A 13,904-nucleotide genomic window follows, 5' to 3' on the forward strand; every position below is an offset into this window, starting at 1 on the left:
TAGTCATTAGGCAATCAGGACATATTCTGCAAAAGTTATATTTCATGAGTCATCACATTGCCTCAGAAATAGGCAGAATAAACCTAAATGCCCTCTCAGTACAGTATACTTCACAGCTATAATTAGATCTCTTATCCCCAATAAACACAGCTACAGGAAAATCAAAACAAAGCTAGCATTTTATAACACAGGAAATAATGGAAGAATTGATAGTATGGCTGATTCAAGCAGGAAAATTCTAATTGCCAGGGAAAATCAATTAATGCAGGTCATGTGATTAGTAATTCATATCTACTTTTATTCTCTTCTACATTCCTCCTGATTCAACTCCTTTCATCTCTAACTACACCTCTGCTTTCCCATTCTAACGTTGCTGTGCATCTGCTTAGAAAAGGACCCTCTGTAGGTGCTACAAGGCTGAACAGCCACAGCTGTATATTCCTGACACAGCTGCATGTACCACACCAAATGCTGCCAACTGCAGGAGGACAGCCAGCCACAAGCCCTGAATCCATGCAGGAAATCAGGAAGTGAGGAAACCTATGTTTCCACTTCTGCTACTCCCATTTATTCCTATCCTGCAGTTTCCAGGTACAGAGAAAGCAGCTAGAAGCAGCTAGACTCTGTGAAAGAGCCCCAAAGTCTGCCATGCAGCATTAGGGGCTGTCATTTGATGGAGCATTCTTTAAAAGTACTTAAGTAGCCAATCTGTGCTGCTACTTTAAGGAAGAAAATTGTAGTACAGCTTTTCAAATTACTTTTTTTGGTGAAGAAAGGAAAATGTCTTCTGATCTGGCAAGCTGGCACATTGCTTAAGTTGCTAACTGTGTTATTATGTTAGAAGATAAAAACCTATTTCTGCAGAAAGCTGACACAATTGTAGGTAGCCATCAGTTTGGGAGCAAAATCCAAAACACATCGCTCAGAGACAGAAACATCACACCATATTGAAACAGTGATGGATCAAGGAAACAAAGGAAAAGTGCTAAGATATATTTACACAAAAGAAGTTACATAATAAGCTATGCTATTTTGTGAACATGACAATTACAGTTGTGACATTACCCTTAATTATATATAGGCTTGGTATGTATCCATTTTTCATTAAGTAGATGAATGGATACTGCAGACAGAATATTGGCATTCCTGCAACTTTCTTCTGAATAATCAGCATTTCCCTCTCCCCTTTCCCTTCCCTCCCACCCAGTTTCCATGTCCTATCTGGTAACTATGATCACACTATTTTTCCTTCCTGCTAGGAAGCATATGAAATGCCTCCTTCAAGGCTGACACAAAGGACACTCCATGAATCACAGGAAAGGTTTGTGTAGCAAATAACTGTCATTCTCCTCCCATGGCCAAAATTAATCATACTCAAAGAAACTACAGTGGCCTAAATATTTTAAATATTTTTTTAGGGAAAAAGAAGTGCATTGTTAAATACCAAGAGAGCTGTACAAATGCTGTCTTTCCTAACAGTATAAATTTTAGGTGAAGAGTAATAATGTTGCATTCAACTTGAGAGATGTATTAATATAAAGCTCAAAGGGGCAGAACATATCTCAGCAAGAGGGACATTCTCTCCAAATACATCCTGTTCTACATTCTTCCTGCACTGACCATTCCACCCATCCACCAGCCTGCTTTAAGTCTCAATACTGTTCACTGCTGTTTCCCTGATGCTGTTCCTTCAAACATTACACACATCCTGGGAAATTGCTGAACATGCCACTAACAAACAATCATACCCTGCCCTTGGACACACAGATAGATCTGAAGGACTGTGTACAAGTCAGTTGTTGTCCATACCCTATTTCTCCTCATTGACAGATACCACAGTCCATTTTCTGTCTGAAGTTCAATTCATAGGGTGCTGAGAGCTAAGAGTAAATCTCCTATGTTGCTCCCAGCCACTTTCCTCCCCATCTCTTAAACAAGATTTAAAAGAAAACTTACATTACAAGCTATTCTATTTGCCTTTTAAAAACTCTCATTGTTCTACAGTGCACACGGAATAACCTGCCATGCAAGGCTCCTCTGCTTCCCCTTCCCTTGAAGAGTCAAGAGCATTTCTGCCCCTCCCTAGTAGGGAGCAGATGAAGGGCAGAACTTGGGTGCACATGATAAGAAACTGTGACTGTATGGGGGTGTAAAGTTTTACAGCTCACCAGGGCAGAGATCCCAGCACCTTCAAGGTTTCTCGACAACAGACTCCACCGTAGGCTAATCAGAACACACCAGCTGACCTGATCTCACTAAGGAACAAAACATTAGAGAAGACTTTTCTCTCCTCAACACCATCCCACAACTCCTTCTCACAAATCCCACCAACCACTGGTTTAGCAGCACTACAGTATCAAAAATAATTAAAATGTAATAATTACATCAGGCTTTTGAAATATTCAAAAGGCATTGTCTGTTATTCACTCTGCAAGCCCTGCTGCTGCTTTTATTTCATACATGAGGGTGACAGTGGAGATCCATGGTAAAGAGATTCAAGGCACTGACTCTTTTCCAGCAGACCATGAGCACACTGACTGCTGAATAGCCTCCAGCCAGACTCCAGCTACAAAGCCAGACAACTCTCCAAAATACTCAAACGTTGCACTCTGTAGACCAACAACCTAGCTTAACACAAAAATCAAACACTTTGCAAGTGCTGGATGAGTGCCTTTCTATTATCTAATCAAAAGTTATTCTAATCTTATTTCTAATTCATATCTAAGGAATGCATTCCAAACTGTCTGCATATGCTTTTAGCTACTGCCACAAAATACCATTGAAGTGCATATTGTAGTCTCCCTCTTATCTAGGCTAAATATGTTGAGTTTAGTAAGCATTTCTTCACAAGTAATTTCCCTCACCACTCAGAGATTATACATTTTGCAATATTACATTTTTTACTCGCAGAAAGCCCAGTTCAAGGTCATAATTTCATTTTCAAAGGCCCATGTGCATCATGTTAAAATTAGCTGGCTGAGTATGCAGCTTGCAGTTAGGAATTCCAGCTCGTACGACTTTATGATCTCTTATTATAATGGAAACAGGGATATTATTCTGAAAAGTCTCCCTAAATATTAAAGAACAAAATTGAATAAAGTGACTAGCAAGGGTTCATTTTCTCAGTTCTGAAGAGACCAATCATGCTCAGGTGCCTTAATGCTGATTTAGACCATAATCAATCAGGACTAAATTATGTATCATGAACCCACAGTGTTAAAACAGAAGTTGCAATAGCAGAGTCCAGTCAGCACTGATTTAATACATCCTGTAGTAACACTCATCTAAAATTTACCCAAAACTTGCATTTCCTAACATCTGAGTTCATATTTACTTTAGTTTCCTGTATACATCCACAAGTTAGCAGAATTTCTAAAGATTTTTCACAACTACCTCTTCCTGTGCAAAAGTTACCACATGAGTATTTGTTATTTAGGGTATTACAGCTGTCCTGCAGCCAGTACACACCAATCTAAAGATGCATTCACTTCCACTGCAGACTGTCTTAAACACAAAATAGCCTGGAATACCATGAAATTACAGGAAGGCTCCAAATTTACAAATACAAATGTACTTAAAATGAATGCTTAAGCACAGATAATGTGGATTAAGACGAATATATACATACTTTCATATCTTTATAGTATTGGCTAACAAAAGTCAAAATTTCCATTTAAAGGAAGTAGGACATGTCAGTTCTACCTCTGGCACTACGTATTAGTTTGTTCTGAAATTCAAGGCTACACATTGATTTTCCCATGATTCAAGGCAGAAGAGGAATGGTATACCATTGCCTGGAAATTTTGACTGTAAACACTTTTACACTTTAACACTTTTACACTTTAAAACACTCGTAACACAAACACCCATCACTTGAGCCATTAGCAACAGTGGTAGTAGGCAGTTGTCTTCATATGCCCCAGTAGCAGATAAATACACACTTTGCCAGCAGGTTTCAAGTTACTGCTGACAGCAGAGGAACACAAGCTCTCTGACTCCCTGATTTAGTTCCATCTTTTGGAGGAAAAAAATACAGTCTCAATTCAAGATAAAACTAAGTATTTTTGCTGACATTTTTAGTAAGTCCTTCATTTACAGATCCAAAAGTGTTAAGACTACCCTCTGCACCCCCAGTTCTGGTCTACTCAAAACTGTTGATAATTCAAGTTGGACAGTAGATCTTGAAAAAACTCTCAACCAACCCACACCCTTTAAGAACAGATTGACAACAGGCTTGGAGAAGACAGCAGTGATGCTCAGCAGTGAGAGGACACAAACCTGTGTAGGAGAGCACTGTCTCATCTCCCCCCTCTGTCTACACAGGAGTGAAGCTTGCCACAGCACTCCAGACTATAAAGACCAAGAGGAATTTAAGCAGGAGACTGATTGCTTCTGCAGCACTGAGGGTACAGGTCACTTTTTCTCCTGCATACATGGACAGCTCCTCAGAAAGCTTTCATCAAAGATTTCTTTGAAAATCTCATTTCTCTGACCTGCAACATACTTCACGTATTAGGCTGCAGAAAGAGCAGCCTACAGACAATTCTAAACAGAAATATAGAAAATCCTAAACTAAAAGAAATGAGAAGCCATACAAAGGAACAGCAAAAAACTGTAGAAAATCAAATTCATCTCCCAAATGCAGGTTTCTTCACATAGAGAAATGGTTGAAAGTAGAATGCCCAAAAAATCTCCATGGAGCTCTCTGGACAGGGCACTAACCACTGCAATTCATAAGAGAAGAAAAATTACTGCTGACAAGAGAAGCAACAACCATACAGGGAATGGCAATTGGTGGAATTAAGGGGAATGTGGGGTAGTAATTGCAAAATTTCCCTCCATGTAACAGTCATAAGGTACTTACTGCTGAAGCTAGTCATAATGAAATCTCCAACTTGTCAGGAAATGCCTTAACTAGGCTTAGCGTATTTGAAGCAGTATTTCCCTCACTGTCCCCTAACAAAGCCACTCCTTCTGCATAGAAAGTTTCCTCACACACAGAGTTAGAGACCGAGCGTGCATGATTTTAGAGATCAGTACTTCCACCTAGATAGCAGACTCACAAAATGAAATTACATGAGTAACAGAAAGAGAGACCTATGCCAGATGGGTGGTCTGGCTTGAGCAGGGGATTGGGCAAGATGACCTCCAGAGGTTCCTGCCAACCTCAGCCATTCTGGGTTTCCATTACATTCTTCAATATTTGACAACCTCATCTCTAAGCCATTTTTCTGGAAGATGGCTTGAGTTCAAGTCCTCTCAAGGAAAGAAGGAAGAGGAACGTGAGTTTCCAGTATTCTACCAAAGAAAAATCTAAATAGGAGGAGCAAAATTGAGAGGAGAGTGTAAGGCAGGACTAGCAGTACTTGTAAAGACCAGCACAAAAAATAAGAACACAGGTAGCACCAGAACTATCACTTGTGAGTGATTTTTAAAGTTTCATCTTATTTTCTATTGGGCTTCTGATAAGAAACTGCAAATTGAACTGCAATACTTGAATTTAGGTCAAGCATTTTCCTGCTCCTGAGTAAAGTCTTCTGAGGTTGTATTTTAGAAAAGAAAGGGCTGTGCTTTTCAGTCTGGATTTAAAAATTTTCTTTATCCACCAAGTAATGGGAAAAAAATCTTCAATTATGCATTTCTCTCTGCTTGCTTTTTTTTTTCTATTTTTTTTAAGCCAGTTGAGCCAAGAGCGTGTCTGTTATATTACAAACTATGCCTGACAAAAAGTGACAAAATGTCTCGTATTACAAACCATTTCCCTGTAGGCTATGACTGTTTGAAATAGGAACAGAGTCGGTGGCCCAGGAGACTCCTACCAATTCCATGGAAAAGAAACCCAAGTACATTACATTGTAGAGAACCAGAATTTCAATAGAAACACACCATGCATGGTCTGAACACCCACCTTGAAACATCTCAGTTGCTGAGTGCCCAGTTTGAAACATCTCAGGGGGCCAGTATTTCCAGTGAGTGCGCATTGCACACATTCTGAAAGCAGTCATTTCAGAGTGGGCACAGGGAAACTGAGGCATTTGGCATTACTAACCACTTTTGAAATTAACTGTATTATTCTATAATAACAACAACAACACTTTTCCTCAACCTGAAACTCCCTTAAACTCCATCGCCAGCAGAACAAGGCCAACAGTGCTTTTGAAAGCAACTTCCTTACAGTACTTTTTTTTTCTCTCCAGACTACCAGGGGAAGGCTTAAAATCTATAAAGATCCCAGTTTAGATATGAGAGCAGTAGTAATGATCTATCTGACCAGGTATATCAACCATGGTACACATACAGACTGCAATGTAAAGAATGGCATTATCTCTGAATGCCAAATGACATTATGCTGAGCTAATGAAATAAACAGAGTTCTCACACAGAATTTGATGTAGCAAAACACTCCCAACACGTGCTGACTTGCATTGCTGTTTAAAATCCAAAGTAAAATATTATTCAACACAAATAGAGATGGTTTAATTTAGGCTGAGACACATAAGTAATACAAAGACAAACTAAACTCTCATAGAAGTAAACATTTGCTATGAAACAGAAAAAATGTATTATAGATGTCTACATATTTTTTGCTATTGTAAGCTCTATACTCGATGCCACATGCATGAAGGCAAGTAGTATGCACACAATTTTCCCAAACAAAAATAGCATTTTGCTTGACTAAACACTAAGGCCTGTACAATTCCCAGACTATTTCCTGCCCTTCTGACAAGGTGTGAGCACTTGACCAGCATCTCTTTTCTCCTTACTAAATTCCAAGATCACAGTGAGGTTAATCTTTATTTTATCAATAAATGCTTACTTCATTTTGCAGAAAGACCAATTTAAAGTTAACAAAGACAATATAACTAGAAAGCAGAAGCACTGAAAGGAGGATAAAGCATTTACAGGATGCTATACATTTGAGAAGCAACTCAAGCTCTGCACTACCATAATTCTACACCAGTCTCCTGGCATTACTGTGATATGCACCCAGAATTACAGTTCTCTCTTCAGCAAATGACTAAATCAGCATTCCTCAACACTAGCACAATACAAGCCCAAAAAGAACAGAAACACAAGTTATGTTGACAGACAAGCAGCAAGAAAACACCAAGGCTGAGGTTCACATACATTTTCTTTGGCAATAAAGTGAGTTTCACAGGTCATTTTCCCAGGCACTCATCCCTGATGTTACTCTTCTGTTCCTTGTCTGCTGCCCATCAGCCAGGACAATATAGACTTTCATAGGGTCATACTATAAATTTGATTAATGAAACAATTCAAGCTAAAAATAGCAATTTGTCCTCCAAACCCATGCTATTCCAGTAATGGAATCTGAAATGCAGATATTCAAACAGTTCTACCAGTACAATTAAGGGAGTAGCAAATTGTAGCAGGATGGAGATTGCGGGGGGGGGGGGGGGGGGTACTTTCTAAATCAACTTGTTTGCCAAGGAGGTAAAGGAACCACACCTGTGTATTTTCAAAGTGAGGACATAGCGTACATTATCTTCTCAAAGAAATCTGACCAATCTCTCATCAAGTAAATAAAAAAACACGCCTCACCCGTGTTTTCCTAAATAAATAAATATATATATATATATATATATATATATATATATATATATATTTAGAATATATATAAAATACATACTTACAAATACACACAGACACTCACATATCACTCTCACCCCAGTGGATTTTAACAGGTGATGAAATTAAGGCTGAAAACAACATTTACAACTAATTTTAATAGGAAAGAATTTTCCTATGACTAACAAAATGTTTCTTGACTCTGGAAGCATGGACATGACTGCACCACAGAACAGAGCCTGGTTCAGTGCCCCGAGTTGCTGCTGACCTTGCCTTCTTCAGAACAAGAGATGTGAGGGTTGGAAATATTTAAAAATAAAAGTTTTAGTGCTGTCCTTCTTCTACCCAATTTGTGCTCTCAGAACTTGTTAAGGTAACATTGGAATTTGGGAAAAATTTTCTTGAAATATTTTCCCTTAAAAGGAACAGCAAAATATCTGTTAAGGCCTTGTAATTGCTATTATTTGATATCTCAGAATACTTTGCAAAACCAGTACTTAAAAAGAAGAATTTAATTTCAAGACTTTTAATGGGTCTTTACTGTTCTATAAAAGACTCAGAGGCTGCTTTATATATGATTTCCCCTGGAAAGGAATATCAGCAAAATATTTTTTTTATTATTCCAAAAAGTTCAAGTCCTGATTTCTAATTTGTTAGATCTTTTTTAAGCACGATTTCTTCTGTTTTACTCAAGATCTCTACTGGCACATTATGAATTCTACAGAGATAATCCATGCAGTTTTTATTAACAAGTCAACTGTAATAATGCTTTCTCTTGCCAAAGCCCAATTCTTCTCATATTTTAAGTTGCACTGACAGGTGAAAAACAAATATTTTAGTGTGAAGTGCAAGTCTGTCTCTAATAAAAGGCATGATTGTTATGAGCCAGCAGTAAATAATACCATTAGGTTTTTCTCAAGAAAAACCTTGCTTCTGTTAATGAACCAATTATATTTCTCTTCTTAGAGAAGCTCATTCAATGAATACCTTCATTAAAGTAAATGCAGTAATTACTTAGAGTTTCCTCCATTTAGGAGAAACAGGAAATGGGTTGGAAAGACTTTTCAGAGAAAAGAAAATCAGTAAGATAGGAAAACAAGCCCTTTTCACCCAAGACCTTCAAAATTCTCAGAAACATTACTTCTCTGTCCCAAAGTGGAGGCTGCCTAGCTCAGAGCTAATAAGCGCTCATCAGAGCTTATTTAATCACAGTAATGTTTCAGTAAATGTAGCTTTCTTGGCTCTGGGCTTAAGCTGCCATAGTTTCTGAGTCTAAGCTGAAATCCAATTGCATGGACGAGACTTGTGGCACTACAGAAACAGGAGCCACATGGTGCATCAGGAGCGTGCTGGCCGGACACGGCGCCGTGACCGGGGACGGAGCATGGCACAGTCACCTCCCAACGCGGCCGAGGGCTGTGTCGTGCCCAGGTCTCGCCCTCAGACCCTCACTGCACACGGGTCAGTGCTGCTGCTGTGCACAAAACGCTCAGCAAAGCCCAGTGACCACCCAAGTGCCACCAGAGCGCAGGGACCTGCCCTCTGCAAGCAGGCTGCAGTGCGCAAGAGTCTGGTCCCAGGGAAAGCAACAGAACTCATACCAAACAGGGAGGTAAGACCAAGATGATCCCCTCACTCCAAGACAATCCATCACTGTCTTATTTCAGCGCAGTTCAGTGTTCACAGCTACATTCACACGCACAAAAAACCCACAGAATCCAAGCTAAGCTGCCACAACCAACTGCAACAGCTTCATGCAGACACAAACGAACACTCATCAAGCACTTAAATGTTAGCATTACCAACCCAAAATGAAACAGATGGGAAAGGAAAAATGCCAAAATATGTCTGGTTTTTCAATGCCCAGTATTTTGGTTAGATGCTTAAAAACATTTTTTTTTCTCTGAACCCACACAGCCTCCCAGTCTAAATTTTGATATTTCTGCTTCTACAACCCTTGACATTCCTGACTTCAGAATTTAGAGAAGGTTATGTGTTATGGGTAGCCCCAGACAGAGCATGGCTGCTCTTCTGCTAACCAGCTGGGGCATTGGCTGTCTGCAGCTGAGCAGCAAACTCAGGGTGGGAAAACAATCCAGTTTTATAGGCAGCTTTGGAGACAAATCTGGCTGGCAGCAACTCCACATTTTGCACCGCTGTGAACAAAGCAGTGAAGTCTCTTAAAACAGAGCTGACAGTGGTTCATACACATAAATGAATAAACAAAAGACAATTCACAATTATAATATACAGCTGCCAATAGAAAGGTTGGCGTTTTAAAATCAGAAACCCTGATCTGTAAGATTCTCAGAAATGTGAAGGTTAGTTGAAATTGATATGAGTATCATCTCCAAAGTTAATTTTTGCAAATGCAGATATTTCCATGTGCTTTGGATATTTTCCAGTTTCTGCTGAAGAGAACTGACAGACAGAAAACAATCAAGGTTAAACTAAAGGAATCTAGAAAACCAATGTCTCATGTAAGCAAAGGTCAGGTGATGTTCCCCAAGCAAACATCCAATTCAGCATGAATCACATATTGATGTGGCACTTGGAGTGCTAACCATGCCACAGTACTAAAGCTAGTGCTTTCAGAGCCCATAATTCCTCAAAATTACCAAAAAAAAAACCACCCAAAACCCCAACACAAAAAAAACCAACCTACATAATCCTCTTACACAGACAAGGCAAAGGCAAAGACAGCACACAAACTTTAAGTGTAATGAAAACCAGCATTTCTTTCTGCCTCTAGAAGGCTTCCTTTGCATAAAACTTCTTCTGTGAATTGGCAGATCTCCTCTTTTTGGCATGAATTGCTGGTATGTGGCATTCATTCTGCAGCTTGAATGCTGGTAAGTGACAGAGCTAAATCTTTCCATTGCTGAAATTTCACTTCCCACAAAATTCATACAAAAAATTGTCATATTACAAGGAGCTGCTACTTTCTTATGTGGAAAATGCATATCTCTGTGCAAAAAAAAAGCAATGCAAGTCTGTATTGCCTAGGTCTCTCATACAGACACAAATATTTATGATTTTGAGAGGAAACAGGAATTGCTTGATGGCTTACAGTACACCACAGATGATGGTGTATCAGCATGTTTTTTATATAATGCTGTTATCTTTGTCCATAGTAGGAAAGAAGAAGCTTTGAGGGGCCTCATGGCTTCTCAAAGGGTAGTTTTGAAAAAAACAGGAATATAAATTGAAACTGAATGTGGAAATGTTCTGTAAGATAAGAAGGAAAGGGTTGCCTCTGTTTTAACTTACACAGAACTGGTAAACTATGACATAGCTATTAGTCATTGTGTTATTAAAATAAATTAAATTCAGAACCATGGGACTATGGTTGAAATTTGTGTGGTTAACATGCACTAGTTGAGAGAATTTTATCTCCTTTATACTGATATGTTTTTGAATTTTGTTCCATTTAAAATCTTCTTTTCTATAAAAGTGATCATGTACAAGTCTGTACAAGAAACTATATTCAGTGGTGAAGCCTTGATTACCTTGAGACATCAGACCAGACTACACACCTCTAACAAAGCATGGATAAAATCTAAAAATACCAAGAAAATATAGAACTTGAATGAGTTATGGCATACCTAATTCTCTCAAAAACAGCTGTGAATTAGATCCACACCCACGAGTAATAAACTTCAAAAAATGAAGTCTTCTGAAAATGTCACATTAATCTACCCATGCGGTAAATGTCTATTCACCCACTACTTACTAAGATGATTAGTAAGGAAATCACAAGTTAAACTTTATTCATCTGAAGAAAAATAGGAAAGAGGTTGCAAGGTTGATTTAACTCAGAAGATATTATTGTCACTTGACATTTACATGCAATGTATAATTCCATTCCCACTTACAGTCTGGGGAAAGCCTGTTAAAATTACTTCCTTAATGTGTGAACACTTCTTTGAATTGTGTTCTCATCATCTGCCATCTTCTCCTTAAGCCAACTGCCTCCTTTTGTTAAGTCTTTTTTAATAGGAAAGTTCATTACATGTAATTTAGGGAGCAGTTTGAGATTGTCACCTTCCATTGAGTGCTACTGAAGATGCATATTTCAGAGCACTCTATAGTATCTGTTGATAATGTCAGAAAGGCAGAAGGATCACACAAACATATGCTGAACAGCTCTAGCATGGGACTAATTGTAATTACCACATCTATCTTCTCATTTTCACCCACATGGACCAGTCCTTCTTCCATTTATATGCTAGACTACTCTTCACCTTTGTATAAGCTAACACCTTTGGGGCAACTACAGAAGTTGCTTACATAGAAACACTATGAGGAAGGCATTCAAACAACTTTTGTCATCTAGAGACTGATCAGCATACTGTCCTGCTTAATCCTGTTGATGTGGCTTTCTTATTTCTTACTTTTCTTTGTCCTTCATTACACATTTCTTTACCCCTTACTCCTCTTCCCTTCTATTCCTTCTCATCCAGTTCCCCTATTCCCACTTGCTAGCCAGCTTTTTGATTCTTTCTCTATGTCCCGTGCTCTCTCCCCCGTGATCACAATCTTTGGAGGATGCCTCTCACTCTCTCCCATCCTTTTACGTAATAGCAGCTCCAACAGACTCATAGCTGTTGGTTTTCTTTTATTGGCATAAAGGTCCATTAGTAAGAAAAAAAAACCCCAAACTGAAACAACAATAAGAAAAAGGTCATAAGTTCCCCAGTCATTAGAGGTAACTGCACAGTTTGGGAACTCACCTAACATGAACACTGCCCGAGGGTGCCTGGGCAGTGTGAGTAACAGCAGTTACTTGGTTACTTCGTGCCCTGCACACAAGGTTGTGCTGTATGATGCTCATCAGTAATGTCAGACCCTTCTTCAATGCCTAAGAGAGGTACAGGGATTGTTCTGGTTTTTAGCTTTTTTTAAGAAGGGGCTGACTGTATGCTTAAAGTTTGGCAGATGCATCCCTATCTTTAATGGCACAGAGTGTATAATTCAGGCAAAGACTCTAAGCAGACAAGAATAAGACTAAACCCTGCTAATTGCATTGTCCTTCAAAAAGCTCTCTCAGTATTTCAAAGAAAGAACAACACAAATTACTCATGCCTGGAAAGTGGGTCTTACACCAGGACTGACTAAAACAGCTCAACTTGTGAAGCTGAATATGCTTAAGGTGACTTGTTCATGATCTACCACTAACATCTTGAAGATTTCTGAACATACTGGGCTCTTTGATTATCAGACAGAAATGTAAAATACAGTGCCTGAAAACTGCAACAAAAAAGAAAACACAAGGTTGAACTGTTTCTTCAGAGATAGGATGGATTCTTCAGATGACCTCTTGCTGAACTCTGGGTTTCATTGTAAATTTTCTTTCTCTAAGCAGTTCTAGTAGCACATTTTTTGAATCAGTGTAAAATTTTCTCTCTTCACATGGTATTATTCCACTAATGAACACCAGACTACCCTGCTGTAGACACAGCTGTATCTCACTCATAAACTTCATCTAAGTACAAATCTTCACTTAGTGCCCTGTGTGTATTTTAGTGGTTCAGACCATTTCATATCACCTGAAATTGTGGGATCACGCCTACAGTTGTGACACTTCCTATTTGTCAATTCACCAAAAGGCAAGGATGATATCTTTGCTGATCTGTTGTCTTCTGCTACCTTTTATTTCCCCTCTACACATATTTTTCCTGGCTATCTACCTATCTCCTAGTTTTTCCAATCACCTACCACCATTACAGACAATTCACATTTTTACACTCTTGTAACATAATTTCCCCAGGCACAGATGACATAAGCAAAACCAGAGGTGAATATCTACACAGGAGTTTGAGATATTCATACATCCTCACAAAACATTCCTGACACCTTTTTTTTACAGAAGGCAAACTCATGTTCTGTGAACTCCAGTGACTTCCTCAAGGCCACAGTGTGATGCCAGTTTGAAAGCACAGTTAGTCCCGGCCTTGAGGACTCAGAAAAATTAGACTCAAGAGCACCTCAGTTATTTTATCTCATTCATATAATGCTATTATGTGTTCCTTGTTCTTCTTCAGAGAAAATGGTAAACAAAATGAGAAGGGAAACAAAATAATCTATGAAAAGTATAATTAAAAATATTTTAAAGCTCCAATTCAGACCACTAACCCCTGCCTATCCCCAAAGGATGGCATTTTTCATAGTGTCAGTAAGGAACACAAAAGTCCTACATGCAATTCTAACTGAAAAAGCAAACATTCCCCTTTAAATTACTGGAATTTAATCAGTACATATTCATTCTTCAGTGGAGCATCAATATGCTATATAACATTGGTATAAATTTCATA

The 13,904-nt window shown here is 38.7% G+C and overlaps 1 protein-coding gene across 1 annotated transcript in view; it reads right to left on the reverse strand.

Annotated features, from left to right (window-relative positions):
- The window catches only part of NSMCE2 (NSE2 (MMS21) homolog, SMC5-SMC6 complex SUMO ligase), a 126,236-nt gene that overhangs the window by 99,756 nt on the left and 12,576 nt on the right, over positions 1-13,904 (reverse strand).

This window comes from Anomalospiza imberbis, chromosome 1 (genome assembly GCF_031753505.1).
Source record: "Anomalospiza imberbis isolate Cuckoo-Finch-1a 21T00152 chromosome 1, ASM3175350v1, whole genome shotgun sequence".
Classification (NCBI taxonomy): domain Eukaryota; kingdom Metazoa; phylum Chordata; class Aves; order Passeriformes; family Viduidae; genus Anomalospiza; species Anomalospiza imberbis.